At 46.6% G+C, this 18348-nt stretch overlaps 1 protein-coding gene and 1 pseudogene across 1 annotated transcript in view; both read left to right on the plus strand.

The window, feature by feature from the left end:
- The window catches only part of LOC147419544 (uncharacterized), a 58456-nt gene that overhangs the window by 22515 nt on the left and 17593 nt on the right, over positions 1 to 18348 (plus strand). The window contains exon 7 of the mRNA XM_086505435.1: positions 11341 to 11607. The gene's annotated coding sequence lies outside the window, so the exon portion shown is untranslated. The remainder of the gene's footprint in view (positions 1 to 11340; positions 11608 to 18348) is intronic.
- LOC147419545 (uncharacterized) lies at positions 15237 to 15724 on the plus strand (annotated as a pseudogene).

Genomic DNA, 18348 nt, shown 5'->3' on the forward strand with positions numbered 1-18348 from the left:
TTGCACCTGTACGGTGAGGTTATGACCCTCACCAATGCCTGCTTTGGAGCAGCAGCTAGCTACCCCTGTTCCTGCTCAAGGAGGCTCTTGCCTCAGCACAAAAGCATGAACCCACACAATTGTACATCAGTCAAATGAGTAGCCCTCTTGTGGGGCATCACATAACTGCACGTAGGGGGGAGAGAGAGCAGTGTGTAGTGTGCAGGGCATCACTCTTAGCACCACACTGTACATGAGAGGGAAAGGAAGCACTCCATAGCTCTTAACCTGTGACAAAAGCTGAAATGAGGCCTCTCCCAACAAAAAATTCAGCGCCACTTCTCTTGCAAGAGGAAAGTGCATGAAAATTCGACACTTGGCGCATTTACAAGCATTTGCCCGTTTCGGGTTCCCCGCTTAAAACTATCCTGACCGGTTGCCCAGTTGACTTCACGGCAGAGTTATAAAATGTTCCCCTAGTCATACTGGAGGTAATGACGCGAACACATTTCACGGCCCAAAATAGCAGTTCCCTAAATTTTAGGAGATGCTTCCGTTGGGCTCCCACTGGTCTTCTGGCCATCTATCCTCATTGGGACCGCATCCAAAAGTGCAATGTGGCCCAACTGTCGGATGCTTTTTGTTGGTAGTCCCACCTTGACTTTACGCCTTAATTGAGTTCACTTCCTAGTATCCACCAACTTGCTAAGTGCGACGGGGGGGACCTATATGATCTTGCTCTGAGCCTAGACATCCTCTTACCATACGAATTCCAGTGCCGACCACTTCCCGTCTGCGGGTGAATCTACCGTTCACATTGGCCATACAATGTCCGACCGTTTGCTACTTCAAAAAGAGGGTCTCAAAACAAATAAAATAAACCCCATTGAAAAGAAACCAACAACCAAGGTTAGCAGTTGCCACATCTCTGTGACATGGTTAATAACTGCCACGTCCTCGTGACAAGAGCAACCAGTAGGCCAACAGAAACTCTCATCCCAAGAGGGGACGCCCAAAATTGAAAGGGGGGCTGATTTTCTCAGTGTGCTCTATATTGTGTGAGTAGTGGGTGCAAGTGATCGCAGCTTTAATAAAAACCTTGCCTTCTCCCTTGTCTCAGTAGCGCGATGATTTGTTCGAATTAGGGTTGTAGGAAAACACACACAGCTTGGAGAAGACAAAGGAAGCTCAAGGCACACAACACAGAGTGTGTTACTCTTAGTGTGCAATGGAACTATAAGATAGCCCTAGAGTGGTGGACGTATACACAATGCACATGGGAAAAAACCTCCTAGTGAGGGAAAAAATGTCCCAGCGGTCCTAAGTGTGTTCACACACATCACTACCACATGTATATGGTAACAAATCCCCCCTGGGAATGATGTGGTGAACGAGAGCTGGCACATAGAGTATAGGGAAGTGCCATGCCCTATGAGGACATGATCAGTTCACAAAGGAAAGAAGCCCAAAGCTTTGCGGAAAGCTTCAAACTTCTCACGAGACAATGCCTTTGTGAAAAGATCTGCAAGGTCGTCCTATGTTGACACATAAGCCAAGCTAATCTCTCCTGCTGAGAGCCTCTCCTTGACATGGGCGGTACTGCACCTCAATGTGCTTTGTGCGAGCATGAAAAGTTGGGTTCCTCGCAATTGCCAATGCGCTCTAACTGTCAGTGTAGATAGTGTTGGCAGTGTCTTGTTCAACACCCAAATCATCTGAGCCATACACACTCAACCGTAGCTTTAAAGACTGCCACGTACTCAGCCTCACAACTGGAAGTGGCCACAGTAGGTTGCTTCTTGCTCAAGCATGATATGCATGAACTCTCGAACATGAAACAAAGACCACTCGTGGACACTCGGGTGTCAAAACAACCAGCCCAATCTGAGTCTGAAAAAGCATGTAAATCTGGCGGCAATGATCCCCCTTTGAGATAAAACAACCCAAGGTGTAAAGTGTCACTCAAGTAGCGAAAGATCCGCTTGAAAGTCTGCCAATGCTTAGACCCTGGGCTAAATTTGTTGACCTATGAGACTGCAAACTGAATATCCGGCCTCGTATTGCATACATAAATAAAACAGCGAACAGCAGTTTGGTACAGATTGACATCTGGAAGATCACCGGCATCATGAAGACTCAATTTCAAACCTGCTTCCATGGGAGTGGCAATAGGTTTGCAATCCTCAAGTCCAAACTTACATAGCAATGTCTCTATGTAGCTTGTCTAACACAAGGCAATACCACCATCACACTGCTTAAACTGTCTGCCCAAGTAATGATGCGACAGCCTCAAATCTTTCATCTTGAAAGTAGCATTCAAATCAGCCTTAAATTCAACAATATATCTCTCATTTGGTTCAGTGATCAATAAATCATCCATAGAGAATGACAATGAGAAGTACATCACCCTCACGCTTAATATCAATGTGCTTTCTGTTGGACTGTTACAAAAGCCTCGTTTGACCAAATGAGTATCAGCTTTCTCGTACCAAGCACGAGGAGATTGCTTCAACCCATACAAAGCTTTCTTACATCTGCACACTTTATCCTCTTGTCCTTTCTTAACAAAACCGCGAGGCTACGTTACATAAACTTCCTCAAATATGTCACCATTCAAGAAAGCAGTAACAATGTCTGACTGATGTACATCCAAACCAAAATGAGTTGCCAATGCACATAGAAAACGCACAGTAGTCACACGACAAGTGGGAGCAAAAGTCTCTTCATAATCTATGCCTTTTTTATGTGCATAACCCTTTGCAACAAGTCGAGCCTTATAGCGATCAATCTCACCATCCGGCTTGTGTTTGAACTTGTAAACCCACTTCGTACCAATGGCCTTTTCTCAACAGGCGAATCACATGAAGTCCATGTGTCATTTTTTATAAGTGCATCATATTCTGATTGCATGGCAACCATCCAATTTTCTAAATTTTGTGCTTCATCAAAAGACAGAGGTTCCTCAACATCACAGAAGCTAGACACAGCCAGAGCATAACAATCTAATGCATAAGATGCATGGCAAGAACCTGAACGAGTACGACTAGACAAAGGTGCAGCCAATTTATTGTTATGTCCCAACCATTTTGGCATACCTCTAGCATGCTGATTCTGAGCCCTTTCCTCATCAAGTACATTATGTACATCTGCATAAGTAATAGGCTGATCTGTAACATTTTCAAAAACTCCCATAGGCTATACATTTGTCTGATTGGAATTTACATTCAAACTTCCACCACTGGAAAGAGGCAAAAAAGTGTCATAAATGTCCTGTGAGCTTACATTACTATCTCTAGTACATGACAACAAGGGCTGAACAAAATCTTCCACAAACACGAGAAACCAAGATATGCTTTGTTTGCGGATGGTACAACCTGTAACCTTTGCTTTCAACATTATAACCAACAAAAAATGCATTTGACATCCTTTCATCCAATTTTCTGCGCTGCGTTTGTGGCACCAAAGCATAAGCCAAACAACCAAAACGCGCATGTGCTCAATAGAAGGCTTTCTATCATGCCATGCTTCATAAGGAGTCATAGACTGTAAAGCTTTCGTAGGACACATGTTAAGTACATAAGTGGCACACGTGATGGCCTCAAGCCAAAACGAATGCGGCAAAGCTTGGCTTTTGACCATACATCGTGTCATTTTCGTAAGTGACATGTTTTACAACACCATTTTGCTGAGGTGTACACGGCACTGTACATTGGTGTTTTATCCCACGACTAGCCAGAAATGCATTAAATTCATGAGACATATACTCCCCTCCTCGATCGGAACGAAGGTGCCCATAGTACATTTCAAGACATTTTCAACCATAGCAAGAAATTGTTTGAAGCACATAAACACTTCGGACTTCGCTTTAAGCGGATACACCGATGCATGCCTGGAGTAATTAGCAATGAAAGTCACGAAGTAAAGGTAACTGCCCATGGACAGAGTTTGCATGGGCACATCCGAATTTTGCCAGTTTGCTACGTTTGTAGGAATCTGATATGGTTGCTTCTTTGCCGCCTCTTGAAGGACCTGTCAAACATGGTTGTAAAGGCTGTATTTGGGTAAGATGCAACGTTCAAAGCTTCCAAAGGATGGTTTGGTTAGGGCCACATGCAAGTTGCAGCTTGTGCACAGATCCTTCCATGCTTCAACTTCGTCTAGAGTAATGCTTTTTCCTTCTTCAAGAATCTCCATGGCTGAAGATTCCTAAAACCACTTCCAACACAAAAACATGACATACCTATTCCATGTAAAGTGACTGGAAAAAATCTCGTCTTCTCTAAAGACGGTGCATGCAATGTAGATGAACAAAGAGATGGAGTGCCAAACCGTTCACCACACACACGCAAACCATGAGATCGAATCTTTCTCTTCTGATCTAAGGCAATCAACTGTGGCAATTCACAACAAAAATGCCCATGCTTGGTGCTCATCCTTTCTTGTGCTCTTTCTACGACTGTGTCGTGCCAAGGAACAGACATGGAATGTGACGTCCTTGAATGCGCCAAAGCGTGCATGTCAAAGTTTTGCATCTGAAATAGCCTTAGATTCCAAAATTGCATTTGCAAAATTTTGCCCACACTTGTCGTACAAAGTGAGCTTATACAGTCCACAATATTAAATACCAGATGCAACAATTTCATCACCGAAACTGAGATCATGGAATGTACATCTGTTATCCACAAATTTGACTACAAGTCCAAGTCTAGCAAGTGCAGATATAGACAAAAGAATCTTCTTGATCCCAGGTACATACAATGCATCAACAAGTGTAAAAGACTGTCATTTGCAGCACTAAGTACAATCTTTCCAACTCCCTGAACCGATAAGAGGCATTGTTGGCACAAGTAACTAGATTCTCATGAGGGAGATCTTCTAAAGAGGCAAACAAATCATGATGTGAGGTAATGTGCTTTGTAGCACCACTGTCAAAATACCACACACGTGAATTTGCAGCAACTGACATGCATCCATCATGGACAGCAGGATCATAAGTACACTCTGCACTAAAAGCCACTCTGCATCTACATCAACATCACAATCTCCTTTCATAGAGGACTCTACAATAGCTGCACGTGTATTGGAACCTGTAGTTGATCCAGCCTCTTTCTTCTAGCCTCTTTTGCCTTCAATCTCGAACACTACTTGATCAAGTGATTATTAACTTTACAATAATGGCAACACATCTTCTTTTTGCCCTTATCACCAGGATTCGCAGACGAATTGATGCCAGCAGAAGCATTAGGAGCAGGTGATTTTGGGACGTACATCAACGCCCTGCACGGTATTTCAAACGCTCTTTGGCACAATGACATGTTGCATCATATAAGCCCACATAGGGTAATTGTCCCCATGCAATCTATCCTCAGTAGCAAACATCTTGAATACGTCTGTGTTTCTATCAGCCATTGCACCTGATATGAAAACTACCCGAAAAGTGAAGAAACAAAGCGGGAATAACACGTGCTATATAGTACAAACCATAGAAGACTGTAAGAGACTTGTTATGTAGAAAACAGCACTGATAGAATTTTTGCACAAAATGAAGAAATAGCCTGTGCAGTAATGCCTGTAGTGGAATCAGAGGCCAAAATGAGCCCGAATAAAAAATATAAGCACACACCAGAGCTCACAGAGTCGGAGAAAGTGAGTAGGCGTGTGTTGGAGCTCCTGACGACTAAGCCCGGGAGGACGCAACCTGCTCTGATACCAATTGTTGGAGTTAGGGTTGGAGGAAAACACACATAGCTCGAAGAAGACGAAGAAAGCTCAAGGCACACAACAGAGAGTGTGTTACTTAGTGTGCAATGGAAAGATAAGATAGCCCTAGAGTGATGGTCATATATACAATGCACGGGGAAAAACCTCCTAGTGAGAGAAAAAATGCCCTGGCGGTGCTAAGTGTGTTCACACACATCACTACCACATGTATATGGTAACATAATTTGCTCTCTCTCTCTCTCTCTCTCTCTCTCTCTCTCCCCCCCCCCCCCCCCCCGCTTTGCACATATGGTAATGCCCCACTAGTTGGGCTTCTCAAATGACCATGTACAGTTATGTGGGTCTTATGCGTGTTTATCAAGGCAAGAGCCTTCTGAACAAGAACCGGATTAGCTAATTGTTAATCCCCCCACAGGTACGCATAGTTCCATTGCGACAAATTGCGAAAACGAAGAGTTCTCACATGAAAACTCGTCCAATTCAAAGGAGAACTATCCCATTGCATGCAGGAGCTCTTGAGACATGGGTAGAAGTGTTTGTGTAGCATGACTACAATGTCACTTCACAGGACAGACAATTGGACAGTTGGTACAGTTGGTCTGGTATACACTGAACGGACCCTCTGGGTTGGCTGGGGAGTGACACGTGGCAGGGTACCGACGAAGGTCTAGTGGACATCGTGGCCAGGTCACCACCACCACTCAGTTTGGAGATAGACTTAGCTGACTGGACATTTATGAGACGTTGGTGGCTCTTTATGATTATACATATGAGTAGTCGTTTTGGGTCATTTGCATCATTATCTTTCACGTAGTCGTCTAGAGTTAGTCTATACACATAGCACTTATTCACCATCCCTGCACATCTGAGCCTCGACACCCCATTGTACCTAAGAGTCCTGGGCTGGAGCTGAGTGTGCTGCCACGCCAGAGTCTGTATCAGTTCTTTGAGATAGTCGAGTCATTTGTTGTGGTCTACTATTGTTGTTGTGTCTCTGTGAGCTCAGTTGTTGTCTGTTGTTTCCCTGTTTTCAGTCTGTTTAGAGTGAGATTGTCACGTACGTTGCATTGAGGAGCACCCACTGTAGAGAGCACGACACACTATCTGCGCTACAGGTGCTCTCATTTTGGCGACGGTGGGACTCGAACCCACAATCTCTCGCTTCTCTGTTTCACAGGTCTAGACTGCTGCAGGGTATGCAGGTGCATCAGCAGGTCCCTCTCAGCAGTTCTTGGGATCGTACACACAGCCCCCATTCCAGTACTATACTTCGCAGGGGCCTCAAGGTCAGGTACCACAGGTGCAGAGAGTTCCTTGCTGTGACGGTGTTGCTAGAGCACACCGCCATGGTTGTGCCACTAGGCGTCCTGAGTACACTTCAAGACATGTGCTTTCATCCGCTGTGCAGCAGGTGGCTGCTCCAACCACAAGGAGCAAGTTTGTTCAGAACATAGTCCAGCAGCTGCAGTGTTACACAATCGATTTGATGGCTCCCCCGAACGTCGAGACTTCTAGTGCAGCAGTGGCGACGACACTTTCTCTTGGGTGACAGGACTGTACTGCTTGCTACTCCTTTCATTGTACATATGGTTACTTTTTGCAGTTTTTCAGTGTTTAGCTCACCTAGACGGTAACCAGTCTTGTGGCGAGCTACGTGTAGCAGGGCTACAGTGTCACTTCACAGGACAGACAGTTGGACAGTTGATACAGTTGGTCTGGTTCACACTGGACGGACCCTCTGCGTTGGATGGGGAGTGACACGTGGCAGGGTACCGACGGTGGTCTAGTGGACATCGTGGCCAGGTCATCACCACCACTCAGTTTGGAGATAGACTTAGCTGACTGGACATTTATGAGCCGTTGGTGGCTCTTTATGATTGTACATATGAGTAGTCGTTTTGGGTCATTTGCATCATTATCTTTCACGTAGTCGTCTCGAGTGAGTCTATACACATAGCACTTATTCACCATCCCTGCACATCTGAGCCTCGACACCCCATTGTACCTGAGAGTCCTGGGCTGGAGCTGAGTGTACTGCCACGCCAGAGTCTCTATCAGTTCTTTGAGATAGTCGAGTCATTTGTTGTGGTCTACTGTTGCTGTTGTGTCTCTGTGAGCTCAGTTGTTGTCTATTCTTTCCTGTTTTCAGTCTATTTTGAGTGAGATTGTCACGCACGTTGCACTGAGGAGCACCCACTGTAGAGAGCACGACACACTATCTGCGCTATAGGTTCTCTCATTTTGGCGATCACGGTGGGCGATCATGATGAGACTCGAACCCACAATCTCTCGCTTCTCTGTTTCACATGTCCAGACTCCTGCAGGGTATGCAGGCGCATCAACAGGTCTCTCTCAGCAGTTCTTGGGATCGTACACACAGCCCCCATTCCAGTACTATACTTCGCAGGGGCCTCAAGGTCAGGTACCACAGGTGCAAAGCGTTCCTTGCTGTGACGGTGTTGCTGGTGCACACCGCCATGGTTGTGTCACTAGGCGTCCTGAGTACACTTCAGGACAGGTGCTTCCATCCACTGTGCAGCAGGTGGCTGCGCCAACCACAAGGAGCCAGTTTGTTCAGAACATAGTCCAACAACCGCAATGTTACACAATCGATTTGATGGCTCCCCCGGACATCGAGACGTCTAGTGCAGCAGTGGCGACGACACTTTCTCTTGGGTGACAGGACCGCACTGCTTCCTACTCCTTTCATTGTACATATGGTTACTTTTTGCAGTTTTGCAGTGTTTGGCTCACCAAGACGATGACCGGTCTTGTGGCGAGCAACCTGTAGTAGGGCTACAGTGTCACTTCACAGGACAGACAATTGGACAGTTGATACAGTTGATCTTGTTCACACTGGACACACCGTCTTGGCTCGCAGGGGAGTGATACGTGCCAGGATACCGACGGTGGTCTAGTGGACATTGTGGCCAAGTCACCACCACCACTCAGTTTAGAGATAGACTTAGCCGACTGGAAAGTTATGGCTCTTTATGATTGTACATATGAGTAGTCGTTTTGGGTCATTTGCATCATTATCTTTCACGTAGTTGTCTAGAGTGAGTCTATACACATAGCACTTATTCACCATCACTGCACATCTGAGCCTCGACACCCCATTGTACCTGAGAGACCTGGGCTGGAGCTGAGTGCTGCCACGCCAGAGTCTGTATCAGTTCTTTGAGATAGTCGAGTCATTTGTTGTGGTCTATTGTTGCTGTTGTGTCTCTGTGAGCTCAGTTGTTGTCTATTGTTTCCTGTTTTCAGTCTGTTCTGAGTGAGATTGTCACGCACATTGCATTGAGCAGCACCCATTGTAGAGAGCACGACACACTATCTGCGCTACAGATGCTCTCATTTTGCGATCATGGTGGGACTCGAACCCACAATCTCTTGCTTCTCTGTTTCACAGGTCCAGACTCCTGCAGGGTTTGCAGGCGCATCAGTAGGTCCCTCTCAGCAGTTCTTGGGGTCGTACACACAGCCCCCATTCCAGTACTATACTTCGCAAGGGCCTCGAGGTCAGGTACCACAGGTGTAGAGCGTTCCTTGCTGTGACGTTGTTGCTCGTGCACACCGCCATGGTTGTGTCACTAGGCGTCCTGAGTACACTTCAGGACAGGTGCTTTCATCCGCTGTGCAGCAGGTGGCTGCTCCAACCACAAGGAGCCAGTTTGTTCAAAACATAGTCGAGCAGCCGCAGTGTTACACAATCGATTTGATGGCTCCCCCGGACGTCGAGACTTCTAGTGCAGGAGTGGCGACGCCACTTTCTCTTGGGTGACAGGACCGTACTGCTTGCTACTTCTTTCATTGTACATATGGTTACTTTTTGCAGTTTTTCAGTGTCTGGCTCACCGAGACGGTGACCAGTCTTGTGGCGAGCAACCTGTAGCAGGGCTACAGTGTCACTTCACAGGACAGACAGTTGGACAGTTGGTACAGTTGGTTTGGTTCACACTGGACGGACCCTCTGCGCTGGCTAGGGAGTGACACGTGGCAGGGTACTGACCGTGGTCTAGTGGACATCGTGGCCAGGTCACCACCACCACTCAGTTTGGAGATAGACTTAGGTTACTGGACATTTATGAGCCGTTGGTGGCTCTTTATGATTGTACATATGAGTAGTCATTTTGGGTCATTTGCATCATTATCTTTCACGTAGTCGTCTAGAGTGAGTCTATACAAATAGCACTTATTCACCATCCTTGCACATCTGAGCATCGACACCCCATTGTACCTGAGAGTCCTGGGTTGGAGCTGAGTGTGCTGCCACGCCAGAGTCTGTATTAGTTCTTTGAGATAGTCAAGTCATTTGTTGTGGTCTACTGTTGTTGTTGTGTCTCTGTGAGCTCAGTTGTTGTCTATTGTTTCCTGTTTTCAGTCTGGTTTGAGTGAGATTTTAACTCACATTGCACTGAGGAGCACCCACTATAGAGAGCACGACACACTATCTGCGCTACAGGTGCTCTCATTTTGGCGATCACGGTGGGACTCGAACCCACAATCTCTCGCTTCTCTGTTTCACAGGTCCAGACTCCTGCAGGGTATGTAGGCGCATCAGCAGGTCCCTCTCAGCAGTTCTTGGGATCGTACACACAGCCCCCATTCGAGTACTATACTTCGCAGGGGCCTCAAGGTCAGGTACCACAGGTGCAGAGCGTTCCTTGCTGTGACGGTGTTGCTGGTGCACACCGCCATGGTTGTGTCACTAGGTGTCCTGAGTACACTTCAGGACAGGTGCTTTCATCCGATGTGCAGCAGGTGGCTGCTCCAACCACAAGGAGCCAGTTTGTTTAGAACATAGCCGCAATGTTACACAATCGATTTGATGGCTCCCCCAGCCGTGGAGACTTCTAGTGCAGCAGTGGCAACGATGCTTTCTTTTGGGTGATAGGACCGCACTGCTTGCTACTCCTTTCATTGTACATATGGTTACTTTTTGCAGTTTTTCAGTGTTTGGCTCACCGAGACGGTGACCAGTCTTATGGCGAGCTACGTGTAGCAGGGCTACAGTGTCACTTCACAGGACAGATAGTTGGACAGTTGGTACAGTTGATCTGGTTCACACTGGACGGACCATCTAGGCTGGCTGGGGAGTGACACGTGGCAGGGTACCGACGGTGGTCTAGTGGACATCGTGGCCAGGTCACCACCACCACTTAGTTTGGAGATAGACTTAGCTGACTGGACATTTATGAGCCGTTGGGGGTCTTTATGATTGTACATATGAGTAGTTGTTTTGGGTCATTTGCATCATTATCTTTCACGTAGTCATCTAGAGTGAGTCTATACACATAGCACTTATTCAACATCCTTGCACATCTGAGCCTCGACACCCCATTGTACATTGTACCTGAGAGTCCTGGGCTGGAGCTGAGTGTGCTGCCACGCCAGAGTCTATATCAGTTCTCTGAGATAGTCGAGTCATTTGTTGTGGTCTACTGTTGCTGTTGTGTCTCTGTGAGCTCAGTTGTTGTCTATTGTTTCCTGTTTTCAGTCTGTTTTGAGTGAGATTGTCACGCACATTGCACTGAGGAGCACCCACTATAGAGAGCACGACACACTATCTGCGCTACAGTTTGCTCCGCTCAAAACGATCCCAAACATAAACTTACGGCCTGCTGTGTTTATTCGCAGATTTAACTTTTTGCACCGAAACTGCAAGATAATCACAAGGGAGCCTGGAGAAAGGTTTGGGTTGCTTATACAGGGCTTAGGACACCTGACAGTGACCAAAACAGGAAATTACAGCATGCTGAAATTCACTTGCAGTTCATCAGAAGGCTTCTAAAGTGCAAGGGAATTTGTCCTAGACATGTACTTATGACCTATTGGGGTTTTGGCGCAGTTATGAAATGGGTAGAAAACCTGCAATTACAGCCTTTGACAGGTTTGGACAGCTTGGTGAGATTTAGGTGAAAGTGTTCGGTCGTTTATTTGCAATTGAATAAAGAAATACTGCAAGGTTGTTTCAAAATGTATGTACAGGTCCGTTCCGTACCGTACGGCCGTACTATACGATCCGTACGGTACGAATCAACCCATACAAGTCAAAAAAAATTAAATCTTTTTTTTGGGAGATAAGGCCATTGAGAGGGTTTCCGAGCCATTCCGTACACTTTTGGGCACATAAACAGAGATGTCTTGAAATGTCTCTAAAAGATAATGCATGTAATCTTGTTTTTTAATGGAAATTTCCTAGAAATTGAGGTTTTTTTTAAAGAGTACGGATTTTTACGTAGATAAAAATATTTTCTGTACGGAACAACATACAGTACGTACAGATCCACTACGTACAATACGTTTGGAACTACCTTGAAATACTAAAAGGGACACCACTCTTTGGGGCCTATAAGGTGTCATTGTCTACTTGGGAGCGCTCTAGCTACTAAGTTGCGGATTGTCTTGAAGTGGTGAATTCAAGTTACAGGTTTATTTATGAAATTACTTTGTGTCGTAAAGTACAGGGAAAGTTAAACGGTCTAATTACAGGTGAAAGCCAAAGTTTTACCGCCCTTTAGTAAGGCTACAGGCCAGTTTTGCCAGGGGACATCCCTATTGGATTGAACGAGACAGAGGAAAGCGCCGTCTAATGTGACCTCTAATCGTTGTAGCGCTTAAAGCAATATGGTATAATGCACATACACCTCTGATTCACTACAAGGGAAAACCTATGCTCTTAATAGTGCCATCCAATAAACCCGAATCTACTCTATCATAAGGCTTCTCAAAATCAAGAAGCATGAACGCTATAAGACTAATCTATCTGACGAGCCACTCGATTGCCTCATAGAAAGTGAAGATGTTGTCCAAAATACAACGGTCCTACACATAATCTGTCTCTAAAACATGGATGAGATCAGGCATAAAGGGTTTCAAGCGCATACTGATCATGCGAGCAAAGATCTTATACACGAAAGACATGAGAGCGGCGCATGGATGAGATCGGGCATAAAGGGTTTCAAGCGCATACTGATCATGCCAACAAAGATCATATACACAAAAGACATGAGAGTGATTGGTCTCCATTGTCGGAGAGACGATATCTCCGCCTTTCGGTATAAGAGAAAGAAGTTCCTAACACATAGAGGCCGACATCTGGCTATAAACCTGAAAGCATAACAATGCAAAAAGAATTGTCTAGTCAACCCATCCTCTCCAAGACAAGAGGCACCACTTCGGCCAAACACTACGTCATGCATCTTCTACATAGAGAAGGGGGCTAGTAACGTACGGCACATAGCCTCTGTAACCACAAGCTGTACACCTCTTCTCTGGCACGCGAAATATCTTCAGTAAGGTGATCGGCAATGAACAAATGCTCAAAATAATTTGAAGTTATGTCAAGGATCTCATAAGGATTCGTACATAATTTTTTGCAGAATCACATAAGGATCTAATGGAAGTCCCCTTGGGACACTCCCAGAAGTGTGCAAACAAATCCTTATTCATCCTATCCGCTTTGGATATCCATGTTGAGACCAAAGCATGATAGGCGAATTCAAATTTCTCAAGTTGAACGTGACAAAGTGTCTCCCTGGTATCAACCTCGCGCTCACCTAGGAACTCATCTCTTGGAAACTCCTGGAGTTGCCAGCGTATGCAACTTAAATGGTCTTGTAACTCACACTCCCTGCGGAATAGGCTCGTCGCCGCTCTTCAGCTGTCTGTCTGCAAGCCTAGAAAGACGCAGTGATGCATGTAACCATATAGGACGCGAGATCTGCGCAACCACCGCGTGTCTAAACATCGTGAATCACATGAGACAATGAAGCATCCTCCAAGACCGAGAGAAGTATGCACGATCCTCGCCAAGGATAGGGGTAGTATGGTCCACAGACAAAACCAAAGGTAAACAGTAGCAATCCTCTATACGGAACCACTGTATAGCTCCTAAGCTCTATGTCACCATGTCTATAGCAATGCAGGATGGAATGCAACCTGCCGGAGTTTCAATAGCTTGCAAGGTTTGGCAAAGAAAAAAATCCATCACTGAAACCTTGTCCATGTCTCCGTACCAACAAAAGGGGGGGAGAAGGAGAGCATGGGACTCTACCTACTACCTAGAAGACAGTGTGCCTTTTGTGCAGCAGCGTAAAATGTAGAGCCGAACCAATAACGGACTAGTGCTATTACCACTGTACTCAGCTCTAAAAAACTATCAAGCTGGTAGCATAGAAGCTATGAAGGATCAAGGAACCTAAGGGGTGGAGGGGCACACAATAGAGGTAGAGAGGATGGAGTGCCATGGGTGAGGGTAGGTGGGTTGGGGTGGGTGGCAAGGAGTGATGGTGCTACAATGTGAGTGGGTGGGGGTGGAAGGGGAGAAGGGGCTGGTGAGAATGGCAGAGGTGGGAAGTCAGTCTCTATAGCCAAATGTGAGGTACTCTTAGGCAAATGTCGTGAAGTAGAGGGTATATCCAGGTGGTTGAACCAGCTGGGTAGCTGAAACCTATGAGACTATCGGAGAGACAGTTGTCGAGGTGGTGAGCGTGGTGCTGTAGGAGGCTATGCCCGCCAAAAGGTATAGCAACGAGGGGCCTTCTGCCAACTCTCTCTCTCTCTCTCTCTCTCTCTCTCTCTCTCTCTCTCTCTCTCTCTCTCTCGCACGACACCCAGAGTGTCGATCAGGATAGGCTTCATGCTACTGCTATATTGTATCATGGTGACAATTATCCCCACTTTGTACCTTTATGGCATGATACCATTGCTCAGCCTACCAGCCACCCATAGGAGTTGGTAGCACTCCTATCAGTTCTTTGTTTGTAGTTTTCTTTGTTTGTACCCAGACTTGGTACTAGACTCATCATTGTAATCAGTTGGTCTCATAGGTCATTTTGGCCTTTTGTAGACGTTAATATATCGTTTCATTTCATTTCTCGGCCCATCGCGTTGCTGCTACTACGTATTCTTCTCCATCGCACTGCTGCTGACCAGCACCCCTTCTCGCACTGCTGCTGCCCATTAGCAGGCAGCCCATCCACTGCCCCCCCTCGCGTGTGCTGCCATCCCCCTTGCTGTTTTGTGGCTACTATCCAGCCCATTCAGCCCCCCCCCCCCCCCAACACACACACACACACACACACACACAAATACGAGGTGGCACACCTATGTGAAAAGATACAAGCAACGGATGATGGCTTCTCCACACAACAAAACACCCCCCAAGACGCTAAAGGTGACTTTCATGCTCACACACAAACGGCTCACAGAGATGGAAAAAGAGATGAAGTGGAAAGCGGAGATGGAAGGCTGGAGGGAGGAAAAGGCAAAAGCAAGTTAGTAACAAGGAACAATGGAAAGTGGAGAAAGAGGACATGCGGGCTGAAATCGACGCGATCAAAGAGGATGTATCGACCCTTAAAAAAGAGTTGGCTGAGGTTATGACAAGAGGGGAACTCGAAGGAGAAATTCAGCCCTCAGTGATCGAAGAGCTCAAAGTCATCAAGGAGCAAGTACATGCGATCAATGAGAAGCAACATGAAGCAACGACGTCTAAGTAGGTGGAGGTGATCACCAAGACGCAGAAGAAGATGGATGAAGCGTAGAAGTGGATAGAGGTCGCCAAGCAAGGAAAAGGGAAGGAGACATCAACCCCCACACCAACCATCATCAACATGACACTAGAGGAGGAACAACGGAGACGCTCGTGTGTTGTACATGTGAGAGTTACTGGTATAAAAGATCGAGATAAATTCGAGGAAAAAGTAAGGGAGCTCATGGAGTCGATGGGAATAGATAAACCAACGCACACAAAGGCATGGAGAGTCGGTAAAAGAAGTGGAGGTGTGGAACGTGCTCTCATTTTGCGCTTTCCCACTATTGAGGCGAAGAAAGAATTTTTGAAGAAAAGGCCAACATTAAAGAAGACTAGCATATTCCTTGGTGATGATCTCCCTCTATCACAGCTTGCCGACATGCACACATGTAGGAAGTTATGCCACAGATTAGGGCGGCAAGGGGAAAAGGAAAGATAGCCTTCTATAGAGAAGGGAAGGTGTCATTATGGAGCGGGGGGTAGCAGTTCTTTTTAGGGAAGATTCCCAATCGATTGTACAATATTGTACAGAGAGACGATCATGCAAGGTACAAGTGGGTGAGATTGAAGGCTGACACAGGCAGATTTCTCAATATTGCAATATGCTACTTTGCTCCAAGTACATCAACCTATGCGTCACATAGAGGAGAGTCTCCTTTCTCTATGCTTGATGATGACATATGGGAGGACTTCACTGTTGGATCCCTGCCAATTGGGCTTATGCCATCTAGAGCCAGAGACAGAAGTACATTACATATGTCATTGCACAATGTACTATGAGATACGAGGTCGTTTTCACTGTCTATTCAGAGAAGGTTTTGGGCCTCTATCTAGGGTAATGAGTTATGAGGATCAAAGATGTCTTGGGCTTTATCTACTTGAGATACACAAGCATAGAGAAACCTTACTGAGGAGAGTTGAAGAGAGACACCCCCAGAGACAGATCACAGATTTCTTTACACTAAATACTGTACATCCAGAAGAACAGACAGAGGAGCAACAAGCGACGATGGAGAGGTCTACCCGTACTACTGGCATTCTAATAGACCGAGCACTGGAGCTAGGGAGATCTAGACGACCCCGAGGGAGGAGAGGAGCTACACAATTTCGAAGGAGACTACGGCAAAGGATTCAAGCCATACTCTTGCGTCGTTCAAAGTGCAGATGAAGATGGATCTCTACTCCCCTCCCATATTGTCTTCACATTGTCATGCTTAGTTTAGGATCCCGCAATATTTATATTTTGTTATCCTAGTTTAATTTATTTTGTTAATATGACTTGGTATCAGATACACCGCATTGTAACTTTCTGGTCTCATAGGTCACATTGACCTTTTGAAGACGTTAATATAACATTTCATTTCATTTCTCTCTCTCTCAGACTTGGTACTAGACTTATCATTGTAATCGTTTTGGTCTCATAGGTCATTTTTGCCTTTTGTAGACGTTAATATATCATTTCATTTTATTTCTCTCTCTCTCTCTCTCTTTATAGCATTGGGTGCCATTTTCTAGCATTGGGTCTGGCGAGCAGCTGGCCTAAGGGCGAGGGCGAGGGCGAGGGCGAGGGCTGGCCTGAGGGCGAGCAACTGGACAAGTTGCACCTGCTGGACGAGGGCGAGCAACCTGCGGCGAGGGCGAGCAGCATGAGGCGAGCAGCTGGACGAGGGCGAGCAGCCTGAGGAGGGCAAGCATTATGTGGCGAGCAGGCTGACGAGGACGAGCAGGCCTGAGGGGAGGAGACTGAGACGAAGGACCCTCTCGCGCTGCCAACTTGTTGGACGAAGGACGAGCTCGTCGCGCTGCCAACTTGCTAAACGGAGGACGAGGGACGAGCTCTCTCGCTGCTGGACGAGGAACGAGGGCGAGCTGTTGGTCGAAGGCGGGGCGAGCTGCTGGACCTGGTCGAGGACGAGCAGGTGGACCTGGTCGAGCTGCTGGTCCTGTGTCAAGAGGGCGAGCAGCTTGCCAAGGGCGAGGACGAGGGCCCTAACCTCTGAAGGACGAGGGCGGGCTGTGCCAAGGGCGAGAGCTAGCTGCCTACCAAGGGAGAGGGCTAGAAGAGCCAAGGGCGACCAGACGAGACCAGTGCCAGGGCGAGGACGAGAGCAATCAAGTCAGCCAGGACGAGGGCGAGGACTTGGTGACGAGGGCAAGGCCAACCAGGGAGGAGGCCAGATCTCAACTGGTGAGGGCCTTGACTCAGTGCTCGCTTTGTTCTTCTCTCTCGGATGGACCAACCAGTCGAGGATGGTGATGCAAGTGGCTTCACCACGCCACAAAAAATGAAAGCGACTTTCAAGCGGAGGAACAGAGATAGCATACTCTCCTCGCCAAGCTCATTGCGGGCAGGGAAAACCGTCGGAATCCAAGATGATTTAATGATGGAGAGGGTTCAAGTGATGATTAAATTTGAGCTCGGCTTTATGAGAGATGACATCAGGAAAGAGATGTACGCAAACGCAGAGAGTTATAAGAATTCTATGTATGCAGATATGAGGAAAGAATTCGATAAAGGGATGCTTGGTAAGCATGATGAGATGTATCTATCTGTGAAAGGGGAGATGCAGGCTCTAATGCGGGCAGAAGTGAATGTAATGGAATGTATTATGCAGAAAAAGTTGGATGAGGCAATTGCAAGCTTTGAATCTTGGAAAACCAATGTGGAAAAGTGCATGAAGGAAAAAGATGCAGTGATTGAAGAGCCTAAAGGAGAACTTGCAGCGTGCAAAATTATGCCCAAAACGGAAGGGGGAAATCAGCCCTCGATGTTAAAGGAGCTCGAAGATATTAAGGAGCAGGTGAAAACTCTGCGCGAAGGGGAAGAACTAAACTTGAAAGAGACTTCCTCATGGGCGGAGCGCCTTTCTAAAACACAGGATAAAGTTGACAAAGCAGAAAAATGGATTGAAGGTGCAAAGAAAGGAAAGGCCCGGATGCCAGAAGCCGCACAGACTTCTACCATCATCAATATGACCATTGAGGAGGAACAGAAGAGGAGGACTAGAGCCCTCCATGTGCGTATTACTGGTATCAAAGACACCGAAAATGTAGAAGACGAAGTGAAGGAACTCTTGCAGCGCATGGGCATCCCAGAACCTATGCAC

The sequence above is a fragment of the Adiantum capillus-veneris genome, chromosome 29 (assembly GCF_014529385.1).
Source record: "Adiantum capillus-veneris isolate H3 chromosome 29, ASM1452938v2, whole genome shotgun sequence".
NCBI lineage: Eukaryota > Viridiplantae > Streptophyta > Polypodiopsida > Polypodiales > Pteridaceae > Adiantum > Adiantum capillus-veneris.